Below are 26,829 nucleotides of genomic sequence, written 5' to 3' on the forward strand. Positions count from 1 at the left end.
ATTGTCACCACCTAAACCAATTATTCCTAAAATGTTAGTGTATTTTCTTTTGGATTTCAGTCAATGCACTTATATAAATAAATTAACAGTGTTTATATTTCTCACAATAATTAGACTAAAATTTGTATGCTCCTGAAAGTTTGTCTTGTGTTTATTTTCTGTATTAGTATATGATGATTATTTTCCATTTTAGTACACATATGTTTATTTGCATTGAGCTAGCTCATCATAATGTTTCTTTTAGCTACTAGGTTTCCTCTTAACGCTATTAACTGAATCTCTTTCTAAGCACATACTTTCTCTACTCCAGTGTTACATGCAAAGTTCTTACCCTTCAGAGCTCAGATCAAATACTACTCCACAAATTATTCCACCATAATCCAGTCAGAAAATATATCCATTTATTTGTTCCTATGGCACTTATCCATTACAGCTTATTTTCTATTAGAATTACTGTGAATACCCTATTAATATTCTGATTGCATAAAATTTCTTGTACCCTAATTTGCCTATGGTTGTAACTTTCAGAGGAACTAGCACAGTGTCCGGAGTATCATCCGGAATATCATGGATGATCAATAAATTCCAAATTATGTTGAGTCTTGCAAAGTACGTCAAACAAAATTTGGGGCCGCTTTCATACTAATGATATATAGTACGTCAGAGTTGCTCAAAGAAGTAGGTGGTTCTGACATATAGCATATTGAAGGTGTTGAGAGTCATAAATATATTTGAGAAAGTATTCTTCCTTTAATGCATATTTCTTGGTATGGAAAGACACATAATTAGTCTTTCCAAAGCACACAGTGACAGAGAATTTCATTGAAGTTACTGGTGTCATCTTGTGGAAGAATAAAAGAAATAGCAACATTCTGAAAAAGTTAGACTGCAATAGTTGAGTTCTCTAAGGTGGCCTCATTTTGTGTCAAATTAGAAGACTCATCTGTTAGACATCAAGACTGTTTTCAATCAGATATGTGACATCACAGCCATATGTAAATTAATCATGTTGTCAGTCAACGTTCTCATTAATGCGAAGAGAATTATTTGATTCATGTATAATGAAATGTGACATTGACAGCTGAACTGCTCTTTCAAACAACTTATTCATTCCTACATCTTGAATTTGTTGTAAAAAGGAAAATCCTAACATTATAGACTCAAAAAACTGTTCTTCCATTTCCCTGCACTTTTTGCCATTGTCACTGCACACTCTGCAGTTGTAATAATGTACTTTTGCCTCTGCCCCACATACAGAAATTTAATAATGCAATTACATCATTTCCAGTTGCTGCGTTTTCACTTTGGGGCAAGCGGCAGATGGGAAAAGGGAGAGAAAATGGGGAGAAGGAAATACAGGAGGAATTAGACACCTATCACAGTTCTGTTAAGTTAAAGCTTCCACAAAGGAGAAACTAGGCATTCATTACTGACTAACCATGTTTGTGGCAAGTGCTTTAAACACCGCATTCAATTTTCTGAAAATTCTACAGCGTAGGTATTTTTGCCATTCTGTAGATTAAAAAAAAAAAAAAAAAAAGGCGGATCTGAGAAGTTTAATGCATTTCTCAGTATTCCAAACAAGGAAATGATAAAAAGGAAACTCGAAGTCAGCTCTTTAGAGGTTTTATTATTTCCGCTCCACTATCCTATTTCTAAACTGGAGAAAAATCGTGTTTCACACTCAAATAAACTCCCTGTTTATTTAAAATATACATCTAAAAATATGTCATGGTAAGGGAAATGTTGGAGACAAGTCGTCCGAAGGAAGATGATGAGAAGGTCTCAAAAGGTTTTAAGTTACTGGTATGATGACCTAAATGACATTTTAGAAAAAGCACCTGGCTTGGTTCTCCCTATTTTCCCAGACCTGACACACAAACATGTTCTACCTCTGCATTTAATATATGTTCTATGTGCAAATACAAAATAATGAAAAGCAAAAAATGAATCACCTTCTAACCATCAGTTTATCAAAGGTGGTGGCATGAATAAGTATTTTGGCTTAAGTTTTGATACAATATCATTTTTAAGGTGCAGTAAGATTTAATAAACAGGTTATTTGTGTAAGTATAAAACAGTAAAACAACCAAGCTCAGAGGAAGAGGCGCTGGTTGAGTCTGGGAAGCTCCAAATGAAAAGATTTTGTGACGTGACTGGCCAAGAAGTCAGCTGAAATTTGGTGCAAATGGGGGTAGCTCTGTAAAGGGAGGAACTGCACCAGGGGTATTATGTACTACCTGTAGTGGGAGTCGGAGGAGGTGAGACCATCCCCACTCTAATCAGCTTTCTACAACTGACATAGAAGCTAACTAACCACTTTTTGATCAGTAAATTTCCTTGCAACTGGCTTGCCTGGTTGCCCTTTTCGTCACTGCCTCCTCGCCATTATAACTCCAATATAGAAAAACAAATGGTTACAACGTAAACATCTTTCTTTCCAATTGACTTAGACTAAAACATATGAATAGGAAATCACACCAATCTGAAAAGCAATTTACACACTCATCGATAAATGTATGAAAAGGTTCAGTAGCCTTAAAAAAGGACACTTCTGAAGATTCAGTGGTAGTAAATTTCGTTCGTTGAGCTCCTTCCCAGAAACAGTAGGGAAGCTGGACATGTTTTATGTAGTATGTCAGACAGTAAAGAAGAAGTTCCATTATAGAAAATGAGTATTTCATATCAAATTAAAACTTCCATGAAAATATTATAGTTTTATGTCATGAAAACTATCAAGAGCAGGAGCTCAAAGAATAAAGCTTAAATGGACTAAAGAAATTTACAGGACATATGCTTAAGGGTAAAGAAAGAAACATGATTGGGGTATCTGGGTGGCTGAGTCAGTTAAGTGTCTGACTCTTATCTCCGCTCGGGTTGTGATCTCACATTTTGTGAGATTGAGCCCCACATTAGGCTCTGTGCTGACAGTGCAGAGCCTGCTTGGGATTTTCTCTCTCCCTCTCTCTCTCTGCCCCTCACCCACTCACGTACACAAGTGAGCTTTCTCTCTCTCTCACTCTCTCTCTTAAAAATAAACTTTTTTAAAAAATAAAATGAAATAAAATATTTTAAAAAAAGCAATAAATATGATGAATGTGATATGAGAGGTATGGAGTCTGAGATGCTGGAAACCCCTGTAGGACAGAGCAGATTTCCCCCCAAAAGTAAAAGGGTTATGGCAAGTAACTGTGGAATTGAAAAATGAGTCAAAAAGAATGAAAAGGTATGGCTACTTATAGAGAGAAATGAATTACGAGAGATACACCTACAAAGATAATGGCGAGATTTTGGAATTTGCGCAGAGGAAAAATCTCCCAAAGCCATATATCTAAACCCAAAATCCATTAGCATCATATTTCTAATTCAGTGCCTAATTTTAGAAAATAATAGAGCAAATACCCAAGAATTTAAGGTGGTAATATATTTTAATTTTGTTGTATAATATTACTGTATTAATTGTGCCAATTACCACAGTAAGCTATTTATGTCTTCTCCCATTTAATCAAATAAACAATCTTCTTGTTTGATATTTTTTATCCCCACTATAAATATAAGGATATAGAGACTAAAGAAGGTAGTTTTACAAAGCTATGCACATCAGATAAAAAGAGGAAAGATTCAAATCTGAGACAGACTAAATCTAAGAAACTGAAGAGCTGACCACTAAACCAATTATATTTCTCAGGGTCCATGAAAAATATACCTTAGAAGATGATAAGTTAAATAATAATATAAGTATTTTTATACTGTAATATTTAAGTTAACATTTTATAATGTAAAAGATGTATAACTTCCCTAAAATGGAAAAAAAACCCTCCATAAATACAGTTGAAAGGCACAATTCAATTCATAAAATTATTTTATATCTGTAACAATAGATCCAAATTAAATAGGATTAATATTTAAGAAACTCATACCTATGTAAAAAACAATATAAATATAAATGTTTCATATATATTATTTTCATATATATTATTTTCAAGTATATGAGTATATGTCATGTATACATATGCCCTGCCTTAAATAATCAAAGATCTGAATATGCAAATATAAAATGCTTTTAGAGTAAATCGATGATTGTTGGTGAATGCTATGGGGAAATAAACCTGCCATGTATTTGTTGGAGTTGTAAGTTGGTATGATCTTTCTGAAAGGGAACTTTGGCAACAAGCAAAGTAATACCTCAAGATAGATCCAAATATACATGGCAGTTTAGTTTAAAATAAAGTGGCCCCGAAATAGTTTTCTGTAGATATGGGAATTCAGTGAGAAATGAAAGTGGTATTTTCAAATCAGTGGGGAAAAGAGAGATCATTCAATAACGGGTGATGGGGAATATGTTAGTAAATCAGGATCACATTCTCTCTGCTTAGAAATACCTTTACCCTCAATGATTATAAATAATTCACAGATGTTATTCATGAATCCTTTCTACTATATATTTCAGAACTCTTATGATTCTGTTTTTAAAGTTAAAATTGATCCATCTGAAAAAGAACACATAATATTTTAGGGGTTGATGAGCTGCTTATACAAATAACAATAGCACAGCAAAGTAAAGAAAATGTGCTCTTAGGGGACTGCTTTTTACCCAGGCTGGTGAAGGACAGTAGCTTTAAGAGGTTGAGGAAGGGAGGGAGGGACAGCTCTGAAAGCTGTGGGGGGGCCCGGGAGGAAATCACCAGTGCAAAGGCCCTCAAATAGTGACAGCAGAAGGAGGTCAGCGAGTGACAGAGGAGTGGGACACAAAGTCAGAAGAAGAGCCAACGACTAAATGGCTCAATGCTTTTACACCATCCATGAATTTTAGGTTTTACTTAGAATGAAGCTTTCAGTAGAAAAATGATGATTTGGCTTACTTTTTAAAAGTGTCAAGAATAGAGGTGGCTCAGTTGGTTAAGCGACTGACTCTTGATTTTGTCTCAGGTCATGATTTCATGGTCTGTGGGTTTGAGCCCCACATCAGATTCTGTGCTGACAGCACAGAGCCTGCTTGGGATTCTCTCTCTCTCCCTCTCTCTCTGCCCCACCCCTGCTCTCTCTCTGTCTCAAATAAATAAAAAAAAAAAAAAATTAAAATAAAAAAAATAAAAGTGTCGAGAGTAGATGATTTGGAAGATGTCACAATCATTCAGGTGAGACACGAAGACCATAGGGCAAGATAAATGGTTTGATTCTGAGTATGTTTTGAAAGTAGAGGGGCGCCTGGGTGGCTCAGTCGGTTAAGCAGCCGACTTCGGCTCAGGTCATGATCTCACGGTCCGTGAGTTTGAGCCCTGCGTCAGGCTCTGTGCTGACAGCTCAGAGCCTGGAGCCTGTTTCCGATTCTGTATCTCTTTCTCTCTCTGACCCTCCCCCGTTCATGCTGTCTCTCCCTGTCTCAAAAATAAATAAACGTTAAAAAAATTTTAAAAAAAAAAAGAAAAGAAAGTAGGGCCAATAGAATTGGTTGGTTGATTGTGTGGTATGTATGAAAGGGAGGAATCGAGTTTGATTTTTAAGGTTAATGGGAGAGAGTAAGACATTAATTTGTACAGAGAAGCACACCACACACACGTACACACACATCTTCCAATACAAAAAGTGGTTTACATGAAACCACTAGTTATAAATATGCACTACCATCACGAAATGATGTAAGAATTCACTTGTATACGGTAGCCAAGGAAAAGGTACAAAGATGTTCATTCCAGTACTGATTTCACAGCAAATCATGGGCTCAACCAAAACATTTATTATCTGATAACCAGTTAAGTTATAGTTAATTAAAAATAAAAGACTTAAGAAGAACGAGGTAGAACCATATATATTGGACAAATGTAGAAGTGTTATGTGAAATTAATAAGCTTTACAAGAGATCATTGAATTTGTTTAAGTAATTTATAGAAATATGTGCTTAAATAGTCATGGCACTATTTTTCAGGAAAGAATTACGTGGAAATTTTTTAAAGGTTATTTGGGGGACAATGAACTCAGAAGAGGGTGAAAAGGAATACTTTAATATTTTTATGTTATGCCTTTACTATTTCAGTTTTATAACCACATCCATGCTTTACTTTTATTTTGTAATGTCAACTAGATTTATGTAAGCAGTGTACTTACAATCATTTTTGTCTTTATATTTATTGGCATTTAAAAAAAGAATAACTGTTTCATAAACTAAAAGTAAGAATATACGATGAAAATACCCATCTGTACAGGGGAGTAGAGATTCAAGACACCTCAAACACGGTTGGCAAGAAATATAGGTTCCTAATAAATTTCTGGGGATATAATTGAAAATATCCTCTAAAACATTAGAAGTCACTCTCATTTCCTTCTTGGCATAGGGAGGATTCAGCACAGCTCTAACTCTGGACTCACTGAGACATGAATGTGTGTGGTGATTCTAACACTTTAAGGCTGTTTGAACCTCAACAAAATACCTACATTTTCTCAACCCATATTTTCATATTTGTTGCCTTGTAAGATTATTTTAAGGATTACACGGAATAATAAATATAAAGCAGGGGCGCCTGGGTGGCTCAGTCAAACATCCAACTCTTGATCTTGGTTCAGGCCATGATCTCACAGTTCATGAGGTCAAGCCCCATGTGAGGCTCCGAGCTGACAGCGTGGAGCCTGCTTAGGATTTTCTCTCCCTCTCTTTCTGCCCTTCTCTCTCTAAAGATAAATAAATAAACATTCAAAAATATATATCAAGTATGCTGAGCACAGAGCCTGGCACAGTGTGATTGTTCAGTAAATGCTAGCTGTTAAAACAGGGTCCAGCATTTACTAACTTCTTCCTTTGAAAATTTTCTCTGTTCTGAATACTTGAAATGTCTGAGAATCAAGGTGACTTGTTTCACTTTTAAGGAACAATCCAAGGGAATGGCCACTTTAGGAAGAGTTAAAAATGTATTCTGTATTATAAAACATCACATTTTGTTTCTTTCTTGCTGTAGAGATTAATCCATTTGCTCATGTCTCTGGAATTGCTATTTATATTTATTCAGAAATGATTTGATCCTAATGCATAATGTATTTTATTACACTCAAGTTACTCATCCTAATATTAGTTCTCTACTTTTTATGCCTCAAATACTCACGTAGTGGGCTTAAGGCAAAAGTGTAGGTTTACACACGTTCTTGAAAATAAGAAGGAAATTATAAAAGACATCTCTAACTTAGAAGCTGTAGTTTCTCCTGGCACATAAATTGCACTTCACACAAAATAAGAAGCTATATTTCTACTCCTTTCTTCAGTGTTCTTCTCTGAATTTATGCCTAACGTCAAATCTTAGGTTAAATTAATCTCTTGAACACACACACACACACACACACACACACGCGCGCGCGCGCGCGTGCACAAGGCAAGAAAATCATAAAAAATAAATAAAAGTATAAAATCATGTCTTTCCATTTTCAAAGGAATTCCTGCCCCATGTTAGCACTGAGAAGGTAGAGGCAACTGCTCCCCTTTAAAATCCGGCATTGTAATTCAGGGTAGCCATGATAAATGAAATGCTGTGGGAATACAGGAAGAGAGTGCCTAATTCGGGCTGGAGAAGGCTCAGTAAAATCTCAGTGAAAGAAATGATAAAATGAAGTCTGGAAGGAGAGGTGGAAGGGGGATACAGACAAGCAAGATGGAACACATGGAAATGTCAGCGAGAGGCATAAGGTGTATTTAAGTGGGGCAGGGGAGATGACCTGATACGAATAATTTTAAACAATTCATTTGCACCACATACACCACACGCACAAGTAGGCAACAAGTAAGAGAGGGGACTTAAATTATAATATATGTGCATAGTTTAAATTTGATTTTTAACATCTTGGAAAGTGTAAATAGATCGACTGCTCTTGAAGACACCATAGAATTGATGAGCAATACCAGCCCGTCTCAAGCAAATTGTCAAAGCCTACGTGGAGTAAGTATTCCAAATGGTCACTCAGTCAGAACCATCTGCTTATTGAAGTGTTTGCTTAAGAAGCCAGGTGCTCAAGTGCTAATGCATTTGCTGATGACCTACAAATTTGCTAAATATTGAATTCTCCTTCACCAAGATGTCAGAGTTGTCATTCTCCTTCCTCTTTTCCCACTTCTTTCTCGCAACAGCAGAGAGAGAACAAACCAGGAAAGTCTGAGTTCAGCTTTGATCTAGGCAAAAGCTAATTAAGGCAAAACAGAAGAAAAATAATAAAGGCCATGAAGAAATAAATTAAGGGTTGCCCCCCAAAGAAGCTGTGCTACCTAGTCACGATGGTACCAAGGAGTTGATTTTATAATCCCCTGAGGAGTTTCTTTCCCTAACATAATATCACACACGTTATAATCACACGTTAATTTATTACAAGATAGAAATTATTTTGGCTAGAATTTTATGATTTGAAGACATCAGCTTAATTATTAGGCTAAGCATTAAGTAATTAGGAAAATTGGAGGCTTTAAATGGAATGAAGGCAAGACAACCACTCAGTATAGAGGTAGTGACCAAAAGAGCTTTGAACACCTGGGTGGCTCATTCGGTTAAGTGTCAGACTCTTGGTTTCAGCTCAGGTCATAAGCTCACACCTCCTGAGTTTGAGCACCGTATGTTTGGGATTCTCTCTCTCCCTCTCTCTCTGCTCCTCCCCTGCGCTCTCTCTCTCCCTCTTAAAATAAATAAATAAACCTTAAAAAAAACCATTTAAAACAGCTTTAACCCATGAAAGCAAAAATTGTCAGTTGAAGAAAATAAACCATGTGTCCTACCCTTCACACGCAGTCATGGCTAAGGACTTCCCCTATTTCCAAGTATACTCATTGTGTGTATCACATTTAGTCACCTAGTCGTAAATTTGTGTTAGAGGGTAATTAGCAATCCCAAATGTCTATGTCTTAATCCTCTCTTCAGATGGATGGTTCACACCTACAATTATTTCCTGTAGTTCAGCATACAGAGTGCTATGATAACAGTATAAACACAGGTCTAACAAAGGGAAGGTTTCTAAGAAGAGACACAGAATGTGAAGGAACATAGTGCAGTTAAGGATGAACCAAATAGAGTGGCTACAGATTGAGAGTCTGGTGGCAAGAAATGAGACTGAAAAAGATCACTGGAAACAAACACCTTTGATAGGCATGTCTGACGCTCCAAGGAAAGAAATACTTATATTGTGTTGGTGATATTTCTTTAGGGATTTCAAACATCAGATTAATATGTTTGGACTTTCATTTAAGGGGGACCACAGTGATAAGTATGTAATATTTGGATTGGGATAGCAAGAGACATTGGAAATAAATTAAAGGTAATAATCCAGGAAGAAAGAATCTTGGGAATCCAAAATAGAAAATTTATCATTGTCCCTTGAAGATATACTCTCTTGAAAATACATGATGCAGGGAATTATTAATTAAAGAAAAACATATAAAATTATATAAATCAGTTTATTGGAATTATTGGATGGAAAATCTGGAAACATTCATTATACTTAATCTTAAAAAGGCAAAATATCAACAATAGAATTGCAATTAAACTGTAATAGGGAAGACAAATATCAAAAAGATAAACTCCTAATAAAGTCCAATCCTTGTGAAAGCTGTATACATGGGAAATATAAATGTGAAAGGGAGATTCTAGGTGTAAACGTAGCATTGCTCATTTAAATATATTTTAAGGAAACTTTATTTTATTTTTTTCATTTTACTTTTTAAAGTTCTTATAACATGGTTTTCCCAGCAAATCTATATTTAAAATCTCCAGGATGATAAGAAGACACAAACTGATGCAAAGAATATTTGTTAGTAATTAAGCCTGCAAATAAGGGTGTAGATAGCCGGGCCAAGCGGAGCTCTCATTTTCTTCTAATGTGCTCACGTATTTAAACTCTAAATGTGTGGGTTTTATAAATAATTAACAACCGTATACAATCGTATAGATGATCCCTGAATGGTTGATTTATTTTCTAAAATAAGAACAATACTTATTGACTTAGGCGGGAAATATTTCATGGAGAACGGAGTAATGAAGTATATGTTATTTAATCACAGTCTTTGTTAAGCACTGTTGTTATCATCGTCCTCGTTAATGGTCAAAGTCATTAATAAAAATACAAGAGCCTGGAGTCGTCCCTAATTTCTCTCTCTCTCTCAAACATGTTTCAAACTTGTTTAAGGAGCACACTGCCTCTACCTTCAAAATACATCCAGATTCCATTGACTACCACCAGCCCCTTGCTGTGAGACCCTGTCACTTCCGCTGGATTGTTGCAATAGTGCCTCTTTGTTCCAGCCACCTCTAGAGTCTGGTGTTGATACAGCAGCCAGAGTGCTCCTTTAAAACAGCAAATCATTGTATGCCATTCCTCTAATTAAAAGCTGGCAATTGTGTAACATTTCAAACTGTATAAAAGCCAATGCACTTAAAGTTATTTACGAAGCTCTGATTCCCTCTCTAAATTAAATTCTACTAGTCTATCATTTGCTCACTTTGTTATAGCCTCTCTGACATCTTTAGAGTTCTACGAACTTGTCAGGCATGGTCCTCCCTTGAGACTTTTGCATTAAATGTTTCTTCTAATTGGATTTTCGCCCCCAGGTATCGGCCTGGGAAAGGACCTCATCTCCTTGAAGACATTGCTCAAATGCCACCTTCTCAAAGGTTGCTCATTTTGGGGCGCCTGGGTGGCGCAGTCGGTTAAGCGTCCGACTTCAGCCAGGTCACGATCTCGCAGTCCGTGAGTTCGAGCCCCGCGTCGGGCTCTGGGCTGATGGCTCGGAGCCTGGAGCCTGTTTCCGATTCTGTGTCTCCCTCTCTCTCTGCCCCTCCCCCGTTCATGCTCTGTCTCTCTCTGTCCCAAAAATAAATAAACATTGAAAAAAAAATTAAAAAAAAAAAAAGGTTGCTCATTTTACTTAAAATTCCACAATCTCCACCCTCAATCCTTTTTTCTCCCTCTGCTTCTTTTTTCCCCATAAGCTTTTATTATCTTTTAACACAGTAAATTATTTACTTTTAATGTATGTAGTGTCCCTTATTTACCCTCTACCCACAGTGGGAATATAATTTCCACAAGGCAGTGATCTGCAACTATTTCATCCATGGATATAAATCTAGTATTTACAAGCAAATACGATATACAATAGGCACTTACTACACAGTTACTGTGTACTGAGTGGATACATGAGTGAAGTAAGGGGCCTTCTGATATGTAATAAAGCTGCTGAAAATAAACTACCTCTGGACATCTTATGAGATAATAACTTCTTAATTGCTTAAGAAGCGTTCAGTGCTTTCTCTTCTACCTATAGCTGGAAAATTCTGAGTGCTACCGTAAGCCAGAAAGCGTCTGGCTCAGACATGTTGTTTTGATATTGGACTGAAACTTGGTGTAATTATTGGGGGAAAAAATAGCTTCAGAGGTTCAGACTTATGAGAAGGCATGGGAGATAGAGATGAAAAGATACACCCAAATGTATTTTAGGTGTAGAATTGACATGACATTTAGAAGAACTTTGAGAGAGGCCTGCACGATAGTCACACTAAATGTATGTAAATAGGTTTTCTTTTTTTTAATTTTTTTTTAATGTTTCTTTATTTTTGACACAGAGAGAGACATGAGCTGGGGAGTGACAGAGAGAGAGGGAGACACAGAATCCGAAAAAGGCGTCAGGCTCCAAGCTGTCAGCACAGAGCCTGATGTGGGGCTTGAACCCATGAACGGTGAGATCGTGACCTGAGCCATGACCTGAGCCAAAGTCTGACGTTTAACTGACTGAGCCACCCAGGCGCCCCAACAGGTAGGTTTTCAAAGCCTAAAGAAGTGACGACATAAACTAGAAAGGTAGGACCTGGGGAAAATCTGCATTTACCATTTGGCAAATGGAAGAGGATACTTGTACATTTTCCCGGGAAATTCCTTTTGTGATTTTACACCGCAGAGAGATAACAGAAAATTTGTTTTTCAAAACATTTTTCGGTCCTGTTCCTAGAAGAAAATAAGGTTAAAGCTAAAGTTGAAATTATATCTTTGTACTCATGCATTTTTAAAAATACATCCTTAAAAATACGTCCCATCTCTAATGTCACCTCTCACCAATCCTAAGACGTGAAAAAAATTGTCGTTTTTATGTAATTATACCCAACCAGTGATCTTGCAACCAGATGCCCTTCTTATAACAACAGATGTCACAGATGAGACAATGAATTCTTGCAACTGTTTCCGACAAAATAGTTAAAACACTCTCCAATCAGGTCTGATAGCATACAGCTGTTTTTCATAATGCATAGAAGCTAATTTTCTTTACTTCACATGACAATCATCGATATTTTCTAAACTGTCTTAAAGCACCTGTCAACCCAGGCACACTGAACTCATCTGCTGCATTGACTATCAAAGACGAATCTTTTGGAAAGCTTGAAACCATACCTCATATCCATTCACATATAATTATACATATTCTACATTCTTAAAAACACAGATCTTTATACATTATTATATATTTCTCTGTAGACTGTATAACCTGGAATATTTTTCATTGATATGTGCCCCTATCCTATCGAATATCTTCAAATTGTTATTGGGCAATTAAGTCATGAAGTGATTTGCCCTGCTCATCTATTACCATAAACTTTTGTGCTTAAATTTGTAAAATAAATATGAATAGCAAATTGAAACAATGGGAGGAATCAAGGCAAACTTTTTGAGGTATATATCGTGGTATGATATCTAGATTTGAAGAACTTATTGAAGTCTTCTGAGATGGTAGGAAGGCATGCATATCTTAAAAGATAGAGTATTTTAAAAGCATAAAAGTAAACAGATTGAGAGAACTCTTCAAGTGTCTGTGATGCCAGAGAGAATTTGAAATGCTTCTGTTTGTACATCCCTACGTGTAGATTGTGGACAAACGATGGAGTGATTGAAATATAGGAAAATTGTTAACATTAAAAGAAAATCTAGGTTTTACGGTTTTGAGCATGAAAAGTTTAAGAGAAGACTGGTGCTGAATAAGTAATGATTATTAGAAGGAAATAAGGGAAAAAAGAGGATCAAATGATAGATATGTAACAATGATCTCAGAGTGAAATCACAAAGGTTTTTACCTAGATTATGAAATGGAACTTAAGTAGAATAAATGAATTCATATGCCAATTCAATGGGGAAGAATCACTGAATATCTAAAGAAAGGTGTGACAAGAGAAATAAACCAAAGAACTTCAGCTCCTATCACCACCATACCTGCTTTTAAATTGTTAAATATAGCAATCCTAAACAATATATAGAAGGAATTAGACTATGAACACTGACCGCCAAGTACCTGGTTTTAACAATTACTTCTTTTCCACATTCTTTTCATGTTTTTAGAAATGAAGCATTAAATTTCAGTTATCCATGGCCTATTGCAAATAAACTGAAAAACCTCCTAGAGATGGCAAAAAGTTAAGTCTTTTAAAAAACAAGTCTATGACAACAGAGAGATAATTTTGGAAGCAGATCAATAATTGTTACCTACCTCATTAAGTCTGATGGAAACCAAAAGAAAATTTATAGCACTAAATTTACTATCAGGAAAACATACCAAACAATGGAGAAACTATGGCCCATACAAAGAAAAAAAAGTCAGTAGAAACTATCCTTAAGTAAGCAGATATTGGATTTGTAGATGGCACTTCTTAAATATGTCCAAGGAACTAAAGGAAACTATGTTGAAAGAACCAAAGAAAAGTATGATGACACTGTCTCACCAAATACAGAACATCAAAGAGAGAGAAATTACGAAAAACAGAAAACAGTGATAGAAATTTTCAATAATATCATTTGGTAACTCTGGAAATCAGATTCTCCCTCTTTCACAGGATTTGTTTTGCTGCTGATATGGATGTTTATTTCTTTAGTGATTGACCTAAACTAATCCTGTAAAGTCTGTATTCTTTGCCATTTGTGGCTACTGAAATCTCCGTTTAGTTAGCTTAGTGGTCAGCTAATGACTTGACAGAGATTTCTTATTGCCTGGTGCCAATATGTCTCTTTTTTGTCGAGTAACTGTGTGTGTTCAGGCACAAAGGAGTGGAGCGACAATGGAGTTACATAGAAGCCCAATTTTTGTACACTATTGAAATTAAGTTGGTATTAATCTCAACTACATTGTTACATGTTGAGATGTTAAGTATAATTTCCAGATCAGCCACTAAGAAAATAACTTTAAAATTCCAGTATATAGAAATGTTTATTGGTCTTAATATCCTATGACCTTGCTGAATTCACTTTTAGTTTTACAAGTCTTTGTGGTTGTTGTTAAATCATTGGAATTATATAAAATGTCATCTGCAAAGAGAATTTTATTTCTTCCCATGTGGTATGTCTTTTATTTAGCTGACTATTAAAAATATATATATTTTTTCATCTGCTAAATGTTCTATTTTTCAAATTTACTCTTTATGACATCTTTACATTTCCTGGGAATTTTTACATTTCATTCAAGCTTTGAATTTCTTGAGAATTTAAACCAAATAATCCTCTCTTCCTGTGTTGCACAATACTGGAAACAGGGATCATTTCTTGTTCTGGTCTGAACAATTTTAGACTGAATCATTCATTTTTGTTTGTTTGTTTCTATAATAAGCCATACTGAGGTCAATAAAGAGTAAGCTGCTTGCTTTAGGAGATACCTGCTCGTGGAAGACCAAGAGTCTCTCCCATTAAGACTTACATCAAGGGGCGCCTGGGTGGCTCAGTCGGTTGAGCGTCCGACTTTGGCTCAGGTCATGATCTCTATCTTGTGAGTTTGAGCCCCACATCAGGCTCTGTGCTGACAGCTCAGAGCCTGGAGCCTGCTTTGGATTCTGTGTCCCCTCTCTCTCTGCCCCTCTTCCATTTGCACTCTCTCTCAAAAATAAATAAACATTAAAAAAAATTTTTTTTTAAAATAGACTTATGTCAAAACCATCTCCTCACTGTGCACGCTAATCCAAAGTCAGTAACACTACCCAATTCCGGGTCATGCCCAACCTCTACATCTCACTTCAAAATCACTCAGTCCGGGATATAACCCCTATAAATATCTTTGTCTCCTTTTTTATTTTGAAACACGAATTATGTTCTCCTTTACTACAGTAAATCTATTAACTTTAGCTTTGCTTCATCAATGGGTTTTGCTGGAGGTCTTCTGAAGCGTCTACAATTGACATTGGAGATCGTGACACTTTTATTATTTTTCATTCTCTTCTATGACTATATTTCCATTTTGCCTCATCTCTCTTTTTTCCTTCATTAGTCCTACACTGTTTTGTTAATTGTCTCCAATTTTACCTCTTTCTCTTTTTGCCTCCGTTTCATTGAATTGCAACTTTTTTGTTTCCTCCCTACTTTTATGTTTGCCCCATTGTTCTGTGTACAATTCTTTTTGTTAAAATGTTCATTTTAAAAGACTTGTTTTGTTATTTTATAAAGTGTACGATTTGGTGGGTTTTAGTATATACAAAGTTGTGCAACCATTACCACTGTCTAGGTCCAGAATATTTTCATAGCCTCCAGAAGAAATCCTGTAGTCATTACTAGTAGTAATTATCCATTTCTCTGTCACCCAAGACCCAGGTAACAGCTAATCAACTTTATCTAACAGATTCGCCTATTTAGGGTGTTTCGTATAAATGGAATCACACTACATGTTGCCTTTTGTTCTGGCTTCTATTATTTGACATTCCATTTTCAAGACTTTCACATGTTGGAGATGTATCAGCACTTCATTCCTTTCATAACTAAATAATACTTTGTGATACCACATTTTGCTTACTCGCCCATTAGTTTATGGATATTGGAACTGTTTCCTCTTTTTTTTAGTTGTGACTGATGCTACTATAAACATTAGTTTAAAGTCTACTTTGTCTGATATTATTAGTATAGCCACGTCAGCTCTCTTACAGTAACTACGATGTATCTTTTCCATCATTTTATTTTTTAAATATTTTTAGTTTATTTATTTATTTTGAGAGAGTGAGAGAGAGAGAGAGAGAGAGTGGGGGGAGGGCAAAAAGAAAGGGAGGGACAGAATCCCAAGCAGGCTCCACACACCTGATGCGGGGCTCAATCCCCTGAACCAGGAGATCATGACCTGAGCTGAGATCAAGAGTCAGATGCCTCGGTGACTAAACCACCCAGGCACCCCTCCATTGTTTTATTTTTAACTATTTGTGTCTTTTAATCTAAAATGTGTCCTTTTGTAAAGAGCACAGACTTGGTTCATGTATTTTTTTGCCATTGAGTCGATTACTTAATCAACTAGTTTAATGTTATTATTAACGGAGCTGGCTTTACATATGCCTTTTGTACTTTTTGTTTTCTACAGTACCACGATTTTTTTGATGCTTTAGTCCGTCTTTATGCTTGCTTTTGCATTAAATGAATATTTTTAGTGTAACATTTTCATTCCTTAAAGAAACTTTTCACTATATGTTTGGTTCTTTGCTCTAGGATTTACCACATATATCTTATGAAAAACAACTTCATATTAATTTATATTTAACTTAATCAATTTTGTTAATCAATTGAGATGTAAAAATGTTACTGCTGGATAGCTCTAGTCCCTCTTCCTCCTTTTTGTGCTACTATGATTGTGCATATTACATTTACATATGCTATAAACCCAATAATACATTGTAACAATTTTTATAATTATTACTTTATATTATTTATGTTAATTAAAGAAGCTCAGAGAAAAGGTGAGCAAATATATATTTCTAAAGCTTGTTATATTTATTTTCTTATTTACCATTAATAGTTCTTTTCATTTGTCCCTGTGGGCCCAAGTTATCATCTGGCTTAATTTTCTTAGTCCAATACAGCTTTGCTTCCAGCCACTCCTGTAGGTTATTAGCAAATATATTACATTTCTCTATGTTAGAGTTCCAACAATACAATTATATTCATATTGTTTCATACAATTGTTTTTATATAGAAGAAAGAAGAAAAACAAGTACTTATATGGTCTTTTATGATTGCTTAAATACCTTGACCAGTGCTCTTTGTTTTTTGTGATTGTCAGCTTCTGTTCTAGACCATTCTGAATTTGAATGAATATGTGGGTCAGTAACCAGTGACAAGTTGTGTTATTGCTTCTCCTTTGTGTGGTCTCCAGAATGAACACTGAAAAGGAGCAGAACATGTCACCCCAAAACATGCTTCTTTGGCACAAGGACTCTTCTAGGCCTAACTTTAAGAAGCAGACGAAGGAGAAGCTCTGAAAACAGCAGACCTGACCTTTCTGTAAGAGATATTTACATTTATAAGGAAAATCTCCATTTGTAAGAGTGTTTTCTTCTCTGTACCAGGAAGAGGACGTGTCTACTTTTCTAGAAACTCTTATCAATGGAGAAGGTAAGCACTTAAATCTGCTTAGCAATCTTACCCTTGATTACTGTGTTTTGCCTGGTAACCTCCCATAACTAGCTTCCCATTTCCCCTAACATATTCTTTTGTCTTCAACTCTAGATGGCACCTAAGGTGGTGGCTTGGGCCACTTTGGAGAGTTACTCAGTTTTCCTGGGTATCTCCTATGAATACAGGAGGTATATATGTTTTTGGACTTCTCTGTTTTTCTCCTGGTAATCTGTTTTCTATTACAGTGAGGGCTCAGCCAACAACCTAGAAAGGTAGAGGGAAAATTATTGATCCCTCCCCTGCAGCATACAGAAAGCACACCTGCCTCACTGACTCACAGACATACAACCTGAGGTGAAGTCACCTTAGCTGAACTGTAGATCTGTGAGCAGTAGAATAAATGCTTGTTCTTATATGTGACTGAATTTTGTGGTGGTTTATTTCACAGGGAAAGTGATTACTAAAATATCAAGAAAAAGAGGCACCTGGGTGGCTCAGTTGGTTAAGCATTCGACTTCTGCCCAGGTCATGATCTCATGGTTCACGAGTCCGAGCCCCATGTTGGGCTCCGGGCTGACAGCTTAGAGCCTGGATCCTGCTTCAGATTCTGTGTCTCCATCTCTCTCTGCCCCTCTCCTGCTCATACTCTGCCTCTCTCTCTCTCTCTCTCTCAAAAATAAATAAAAACATTAAAAAAATTAAACATCAAGAAATGATAGTATACAAGCAACCGATGTTAGAAAGTGTAGCAAAAAACGTGACATTTAAAACTGTGTAAAATAGCTGTATACAGATACATATCTATAAACTCAGAAGACCCTTGTCTTCTAAGCAGCTGCATGGAACTCTAAATAGATGGATAAATAGTTTGAGAAGCTGATAAATAAATCAATAGAAAAATAACTAGATAACACTGAGGGATGCATAAAAAAGTATGCAAGCAATTTATAAAGAAAATTAGCAATCTTTAGTGCCTGACCTCAGAACCTCAGCACCTTATCAAAATCAACATAAGCAAAATGATGCCTCTCCCCAACATGACTCATTTCCACATCAAAGTGTAGTATGAATATATCTGTCAGACCATGCAAGGGAAGGGGAAACTGTCAGGTCAACGGAATTTTGAAATAGTTGATTTTGACTTCCTGGCCTTTGCATACTAGAAAGGATTTGAGATGTATGGTTAGCAAGATAACCCTCAGTACACACACACACACACACACACACACACACACACACACAAATTACGAAGAAGTAAATCTTAGAAGAAAAAACCCAAGTGACCAATAGATATGTGAAAAGATATTTAACCTCTGTACTAGTCAAGGAAGCAAAATTAATACCACAATAGTCTTCAAATTCAGAAAATGTTTTAAAACTTCTGCCAATACCAATGGTAAGGATTATTATTTTACTCTGCTTTGGGGAGTATACATTTGTATCCATATTTTAGAGAAGAATTTGGCAATGTGTTTAAAGATAAAGATGCACAGAGCCTATGACTCATCAATTCTACTCAATGTGTAAACTCTAGTAACTATCTCACAAATGTAGCATGAGACCTTTATATGAGTGTACATAGAAGCAATATTTTAAATCACAGAAGTATTGAACCCAAATAAAGTGTCCAATATAAAAAAATATGACGATATTGCAATATGCCCTTACAATGAAATACCATAAAGCAATAAAAATAAACTAGTGTAGGGTGCCTGACTGGCTTAGGCAGTTAAGCATCTGACCCTTGATTTCTGCTCAGGTCCTGATCTCACAGTTTCATGAGTTCATGTCAGCACAGAGCTTGTTTGGGATTTTCCCTCTCTCTCTGCCCACCCCCCCCCCCCCCTTTGCACCATCTCTGTCTCTAAATAAATAAATAAATAAACTAAAAATACATATACTAATATATGACACTGTGGATAAATACCAAAACCTAATTCTAAAAAAAAGAAGAATTATGCTGATGTGCAGTACTATTCTATTTATAACACTTAAAACATTCAAACTATTAACCTACTGGTTAAATAAGATATATAAAAACAAAAATCTTAAATAATGTGTGGCTGTGACAGTCCTCTTCCAACATAAGTGTTTGACTCTATGAGGAAAGAATGTTGGTATAATCAGGAAGGGAAACACCAAGACACAAATATTTGTTAAAGTTTTATGACATATAATGGGTAAAATATACTCATATTATTTCTTCTTCTTGACATTCTGTGGTATCTTATAAACTCATAATAGAAAAAAAGGAAACACAAATAACATACCATATTTTACCTGTTAATGTTTTATCTAGTTTCCACACTGAACTCTGTTCTAATAGTTGGCCAGAATTTGGGGGGTACTTTTACATAGTTAATCTTCCATAAATTATGACACTTTCTCATGTTCTTTTTATATTTAAAGACTTTAGGCCCCTCGTTTCATTTCCTAGCTGATTACATGGGTGGTGATATGAAACAGTCTTATCTTGTTCTTGACTTTAGCAAGAATATTTCTACCATTCTTTGCTATTAGCCATGAAGCAATTTACAATTTCATAGAGGAAACATTTCATCTAGAGTGCTGAATGTCATACAGTAATTATACAATTACATGTAGTTATAGTATGGAATTTAACACACATTACACATAGGTAATATTCAACAGGTATGTAGGTAGGTAGATAGATAGATAGATAATAGAAAGATACCGCCTTTTTTCCTATCAATGTGGTGTTTGGGACTAAAAGATTTTCTAATGTTGAAATATCTTCTTTCCCTGAATACATCATTGAATTTGCTTTACTATTCCACATGTTTTATTGGCGAGATGAATTCATATTGTACCTTTGCCAGAAAGGTATCCGATTTATATTAACCAAATAAATATATTAATACTTTTACATTTCACAGACCACTACATTTTTAAATGTTTATTTATTTTGAGAAAAAGAGACATAGCGTGAGGGGCAAGGGGCAGAGAGAGAGAGGGTGAGAGAGAATCCCAAGCAGGCTTTTCTGTGGTGTCAGCACAGAGAGATGTGGGCCTCAACTGTGAGATCACGACTTGAGCGGAAACCAAGAGTTGGACGTTTAACCGACTGAGCCACCCAGACTCCCCAACCAAATAAATGTTTTAATAAGAATCTTGTTTCACTATTCTCTGAGTTTGCATAACAAAAGGGTTTATCTGTTCCCTGAAGATTTGCTCAAACTTGTGTATAAAGCCATCTAGTGGCCTTCAAAAGGGATAATTCTGATTACAAATTTAGCATCAATTGTTTTTATTCATTCAGAATTTTAATTTCTTTTTGAGTCCATTTTAATAATAAATGACTTCAAAATGTATTGCATTTTAAAAATTTTCTTATTTTCAAAATTTTTACTTCTGTCTATAAAAGTACATAACTTCCATTTATCTAAGTTGTGTCCCTTAGTTCAAACTATTTATTTGTGATTATTCTCTTTTATCTCTACAGTTTTGTAGAGTGTTGAGTGTTGATTTGTTCAGTGAGGTAGCAGGGGAGATAGGACTGGCCTCAATGAATGAGCTCTTTTGGCCCTTTCTATTCTTTCATTGTTTTTCTATTTTATTGATTTTGCAATTATACATATATCCTGCATTCTCCATATTTCTTAGTTTTGTTATATTTTTTCCTTTTTTTAAATGTTCATTTATTTAGTTTGAGAGAAAGAGAAAGAGAGCAAGCACAAGTTGGGCAGGGGCAGAGACACAGAGAGAGGGAGAGAGGGAGAGAGAGAGAGAGAATCCAGAGCTGGCTCTGTGCTGTCAGCACAGAGCCTGATAGGAGAATCTATCTCATGAATGGTGAGATCATGACCTGAGCTGAAATCAAGAGTTGGAAGGTTAACTGACTGAGCCACCCAGGCACCTCATTATCCTTTTAAATAATTTTTATTAATACATATATTTAAAAAATAACTTCCTTTTAAATACTTTTGCTTAAACTCTTAAGATATCATGTATGATAATTTGTTATCATTTAAAAGTGTATGATTTGTAGATTACATTGTACATTATAATTATGAGTAAGTTATTAACCTCATGTTTAAGGGAGCCTGGGTGGTTCAGTCGGTTAAGCATCCAACTTTGGCTCAGCTCATGATCTCACGTTTCTTGAGTTCAAGCCCCGCATTGGGCTTTGTGCTGACAGCTCAGAGCCTCAAGCCTGATTTGCATTCTGTGTCTCCCTCTCTCTCTGTCCCTCCCTCAGGCACACTCTGTCTTTCTCTGTCTCTCAGAATTGAATAAATGTTAAAAAAATGTTTTTTAATTGTTAACATCATGTTTTTATTGTGCTCCTTTTACTATACATTTTTTTATTGTACTTGTAAACTGTATCATCTTACTGGATGAATTTTATACAATTGTTTTCATCTAGTATATAGCTTTATAATATGAATTCTTGGAAATTTATTCCATTGTGACATTATACCTTGACAATTTTATTTTTTGAACTTACATTTGATCATGAAATGAATAAAATTAATGCAAATTATCTGTTTTGAATTTGCAAATGCATAATGCATACATATACATACATACGTATATAAATACATATTTGAGTATACATACACATATATAATTAAGCTTGGTCGAAAACATAGTTGTTCATTATTTTTTAAACTGTTATTAAATGTACTATTTTTTTGTCTACATGCCCTATGTTTATTAGGTAGTATAGCTCCTTCAAACTCTGTAATTGTGGATTTGTTAAATTTAACAATTTTGAGAATTTGTTTTGTGTATTATATCACTGCTTTATTAGTTACGTATATAACTTTTTTATCATTTTGATTTATTAACTCCTTTATTATTATGTAGTGTCCTATATGTTTTTGCCTGAAATTATTTTTTGTCTGACATGAACTACCTATACACCACTTTATTACGTTTTGGTTAGTGTTTGACTTATATATGTCTTTCTATGTCTATATTTCAAACCCTTCTGTGAGGCTTTGTTTTAGATATATACCTTATGAGCACCATGTGGTTAGTTTGCTTTATTTCCACACTACTGTGATAACTTCCATTTATTCACATATAAGATTAAATGCTTAACACTTATTCTGGTTACTGACTTGGACTTTTTTTTATATTCCATTTTTATATTTTCTAATTTCCATTCACTTTCTTTTTTTCTGCTTTTCATACTTTTATGCATGGGCAGATCTTCTCTAATTTTTATTTTTCTTTTACTTTAGAAAGCTATTTCTATGCCTGTATGTATGTTTGTCTTTAATTTTTACATATAAAAACTAGACATAGAAACAATTTTATCCTTCTTCTTGAGCATACCAAGAAGACATAGAATACTTATGTGTTGGGGCGCCTGGGTGGCGCAGTCGGTTAAGCGTCCGACTTCGGCCAGGTCAAGATCTCGCGGTCCGTGAGTTTGAGCCCCGCGTCGGGCTCTGGGCTGATGGCTCAGAGCCTGGAGCCTGTTTCCGATTCTGTGTCTCCCTCTCTCTCTGCCCCTCCCCTGTTCATGCTCTGTCTCTCTCTGTCCCAAAAATAAATAAACGTTGAAAAAAAAAAAATTAAAAAAAAAAAAAAAAAGAATACTTATGTGTTCAGTGAGCATTCTTCCATATTACAATTATTTATTTCGTTTTGGAGGTTTACCTTTTATTAGATAAAATAATTCATCTCCTTTTACTGTTAATACAAAATTAAAATTGCTCATATGATTTAAAATTTCTGCATCTATCACTCTTCAAATAAGCCATATTGTTCACGAGTTTTGATCCCTCTATTCAGGGTCTACCCTTGAGACCATTACATTATCTGCAAATGTTCTCTTTTGCTTTCTTTCTTTATTGATAGTGGAACTATGTATACAATTTTAGGTTTACAATACTTTCCCTTTGTGCATGATAGATATGAACAAACTATATTATTTCTTCTAGTGCTGTTAAGAAGTCTATCAGCTAATTAGAACTACTTTGTTATTAATTTGCCTATCTTTCTGGTAGCTTTTTAAGATTTTCTCTTTTTCATACTCTTTAGTTTCCTAAACTATAGATGGATCCTATAGATGGGTCTCAATTTACTAATTTTTGAAAAATTTCTTTGGTTTTTAAAGAGAGCTTCCAATAAAAAAGCATGGCTCTAAAAAATTCCTAAGAACGTTCATCTATTATCTCTTTAAACATTACTTTTTCATTGTTTTCTTATTGTATTCTTCTATAATTACTATTAAATGTTTAATGGGGCTTTTCAATCAGTCTTCTATATCTCTTAATGGCACTTTTATATTTTATTTCACTGTTTCTCTGTGCTACATTCTGGGCATAGTCCGTACGTTAAAAACAAAACTGCCTAAGTGTGAAACAAGAATATATAAAAGCAACCTCCGTGTTCCATGGAAATGGTTCTATCAATTTGCTCAATTATTTTCCTTCCACCTAAAGTTATTGCTGGTGGAGTAAATTAGAGTACTAATAGTAATAATAATAATAATAATACTATCCAGGCAAAAAGCATGGATTCAAATTTCTGCTCAATCACTTGGCTAGCAATGCAATGTCCACCTTTAGATGGACTGAGGACAGAGAAGAGCCTTCAGTCCCTTTATTGTATAATGTATTTCTAGAAGTAGCAATAGGTGGCATTGTGAGCCATCATGAGGCAGAGATCTACTTTCAGAAAGCACAGAGTGCATTACAGGTTAAAAATGTTTAAATGGAACTAATAATTATGGATGATAATGTGTATTGGGACATATGTTTACGTGTATTTTTTCCATTTAATCTTCACAGCCTTCACAAATGTCAGTGTAATGTTCTCCACTTAATAGACGGAATAACTGCCATTCAATAAGGTTTAAAAAAAAACTCACAGAAGTGAGAGTTAACATAATTAGGTTTTGAACCCAAGTCTTTGTAGCTCCAAAGTGAGCTATAAAAATCATTGAAATGATGTCGAAGCTCCCGATAAAGGCTTGCTAAGAGTATTAATGATAATGAACTTATTATAAACCTTCATCAGAAAAATAGCTATACCCAATAAAACGCAACCCATAGCTAGAACACCAGGCACATCTAACCATGGCCTGAAAGCCTTAAGAGAAGGTAAGTCCTCCTTTAATTCAGAACAGTCGGGACCATAAAGCATTTTCTGAAAGCAAAATCGCTCTTTTAATTCATGGTAAACTTAAACAACTAAGAAAATGTTTAATATATGACCGATATTAGCTGTTTCTCCAAAACAGAGGTGCTGTTAATGGACATCATCTATGGGCAGATATTTCCCCAACTGTGAGTTGAGACAAATAAGTAGGGAGAGGAGAGGAAAAGATCCCTGTTCCACCAATGGAATTTAACAGATATTGAGTGTATGTCCCCATCTTGTCAGGGACTTCCAGCACATATTATGTTTAAAAACTGTCATAAAAATACTGTAAGGCATATTTATTTTAGAATTATATACATGATAAGGTTGAGGATGATGAGTACAGAATATTAAAAAATTTCCAAAGATCACATAGGTTGTGTTGAATAGTTCCTCTGCCTTCAAAGCCAGTGAAATTCCTCCTATATTGTTCTTTGTCTTCTTAGGAAGAGGAAGTCTTGACCTGAGTCTGAAGGCAGGAATGGGTTAAAATAAGAAGAGGGGCTTGCATGCACACTGAGTTTATTACAGGTGTTAACATCACAGTAGGGTTAATACATGTAGGCTATTCTGAGCAAACCACCCTGACTGAGGTAGTTAATAACAATGGGCTTTGATGGGTAAGAGAAAAGTTAGGTTGAGAAAAGAGAGATGCCATGTTTGTCCTTTCTTGTTTCTGTTGTAAAAAGACTTGTCTTTGATTTTAGGGAAGTATTTTTGAAAACACCGTGTCAAAGAAGCTGTATTGATTGGGCTGGGGATGAAACTGTGAAATAGGTACATGAAGGAAACACATTTCGTGGAGGCTTAATTTTTACAAGAAAGTTAGACATTGAACAAGTAATCATAAGGTGATAAGTTATACAAAGGAAAATAGAAGGTGCTATAAGAATATATGACAAGGGAGATTAATCCAGTTAGGTATCAGTAAGCTTTCTGGAGCAAATGATAATTGAACTCTCTCAGATTAAAAAGTAAATAAATATTAGCTAAAGGCAAAGTTTGGAAACAGCATTTGCAGATAAAGGGAGAGCAAATAAATTTAGGAACATATATTAGGTTTCAGGAAGATGTGGAGGGCCCAGCTAGGAATTTTGACCATAGATTTTTGTGAATCCTCGTCTCCTAATTCTGATATTGTTTACAAAATTTCTTAAGTGAACAGTTGTGGTTGGAAAGAAGAGTGGTTGTTCTATTCCTCTAGTGTTGCCATGCACATCCCAAGGAAAGACAATGAAATAAAGGAGTTTAGAGATTTGTAAAGAAATGGTTGAAATAATTGACCAAGAAATCTAATCTGTAGAGGAAAATAATTGAAGATAACATGGTTATTAGTGAGAAGGTAGGAATTAATGAGCAGATGATACCAATGAGGTGGAAGAAGATATGGGGTTGGTGAATTAAAATGCTATGTGGAAACATAAAGTGGTAGTTAGTGTTGTTTAAGTGTAGACTTTTAGAGGTATTAAGTTTTAGTGGATGTAAATCCATGGTGTGTATATTGGTTTGGGAGGTAGGAATGGAGTGCTTCAGAAATTAGGGGGAACGAGGAAGCCTGAAATGAGGAAATGAAGTCTGAGTGAGGAAAACTGAGAGCTTTGGCAATTTTTATTGGGTTTTCCAGGAGGTTGCTCCCTTACCCTTTCACAGCAGGTCTTGTGGAGAGAGTATAACAGGGAGCCAGGACACAAAACTGATAATGTGAAGCAAAAAGGGGGCTTAAGGGTAAAGATTCAGATAATCATGTCCAGGTTGTATGTGTGTGTGGTGGTCCCCACATCACCAAGCAGTTCTCAGACACCAGCTGGGTTTCCTACAGTTTAACTGGATTCTGACACTATCTTCTTGGAGACAGGATCAGATTCCACAGGTTAAGGGCTTAGCCCTATGAGACTCCCACCCACCTCTAACTTCAGAAGCAAGTAAAAGCCCAGGTTGCCACCTTTGCTTCTGACCAACCAGCATACCCACCCCCTCCTTTGGTCTGATTAATTTGCTAGAACAGCTCACAGAACTCAGAAATGTTTTGGTTCCTAGATTATTTGTTCATTATAAAAAGACATAACTTAGGTACAGCTAGATGGAAGAGATACATATAGGGGAAGGTTTGAAGAAAGTGAAAGGAACTTCCCAAATGTCCACATGTTCATCAACCCTGAAGGTCTCCAAACCGTACCCTTTTGTGTTTTTATGTGGGCTCCATGACATAGGCATGACTGATGGACCCATTGGTCATTGGTGATTGATTGAACCTCCAGTCTCTTTCTGGAAATTATGGGACTAGACTAAAAGTTCCAACTCTCTATTCATGGCTGGTTCCCTAGGCAACAAGCCCCCATCTTTAGGTGCTTTCCAAAAGTA

The sequence above is a fragment of the Puma concolor genome, chromosome D2 (genome assembly GCF_028749965.1).
Source record: "Puma concolor isolate L17-30 chromosome D2, mPumCon1.1.hap2, whole genome shotgun sequence".
Lineage (NCBI taxonomy): Eukaryota > Metazoa > Chordata > Mammalia > Carnivora > Felidae > Puma > Puma concolor.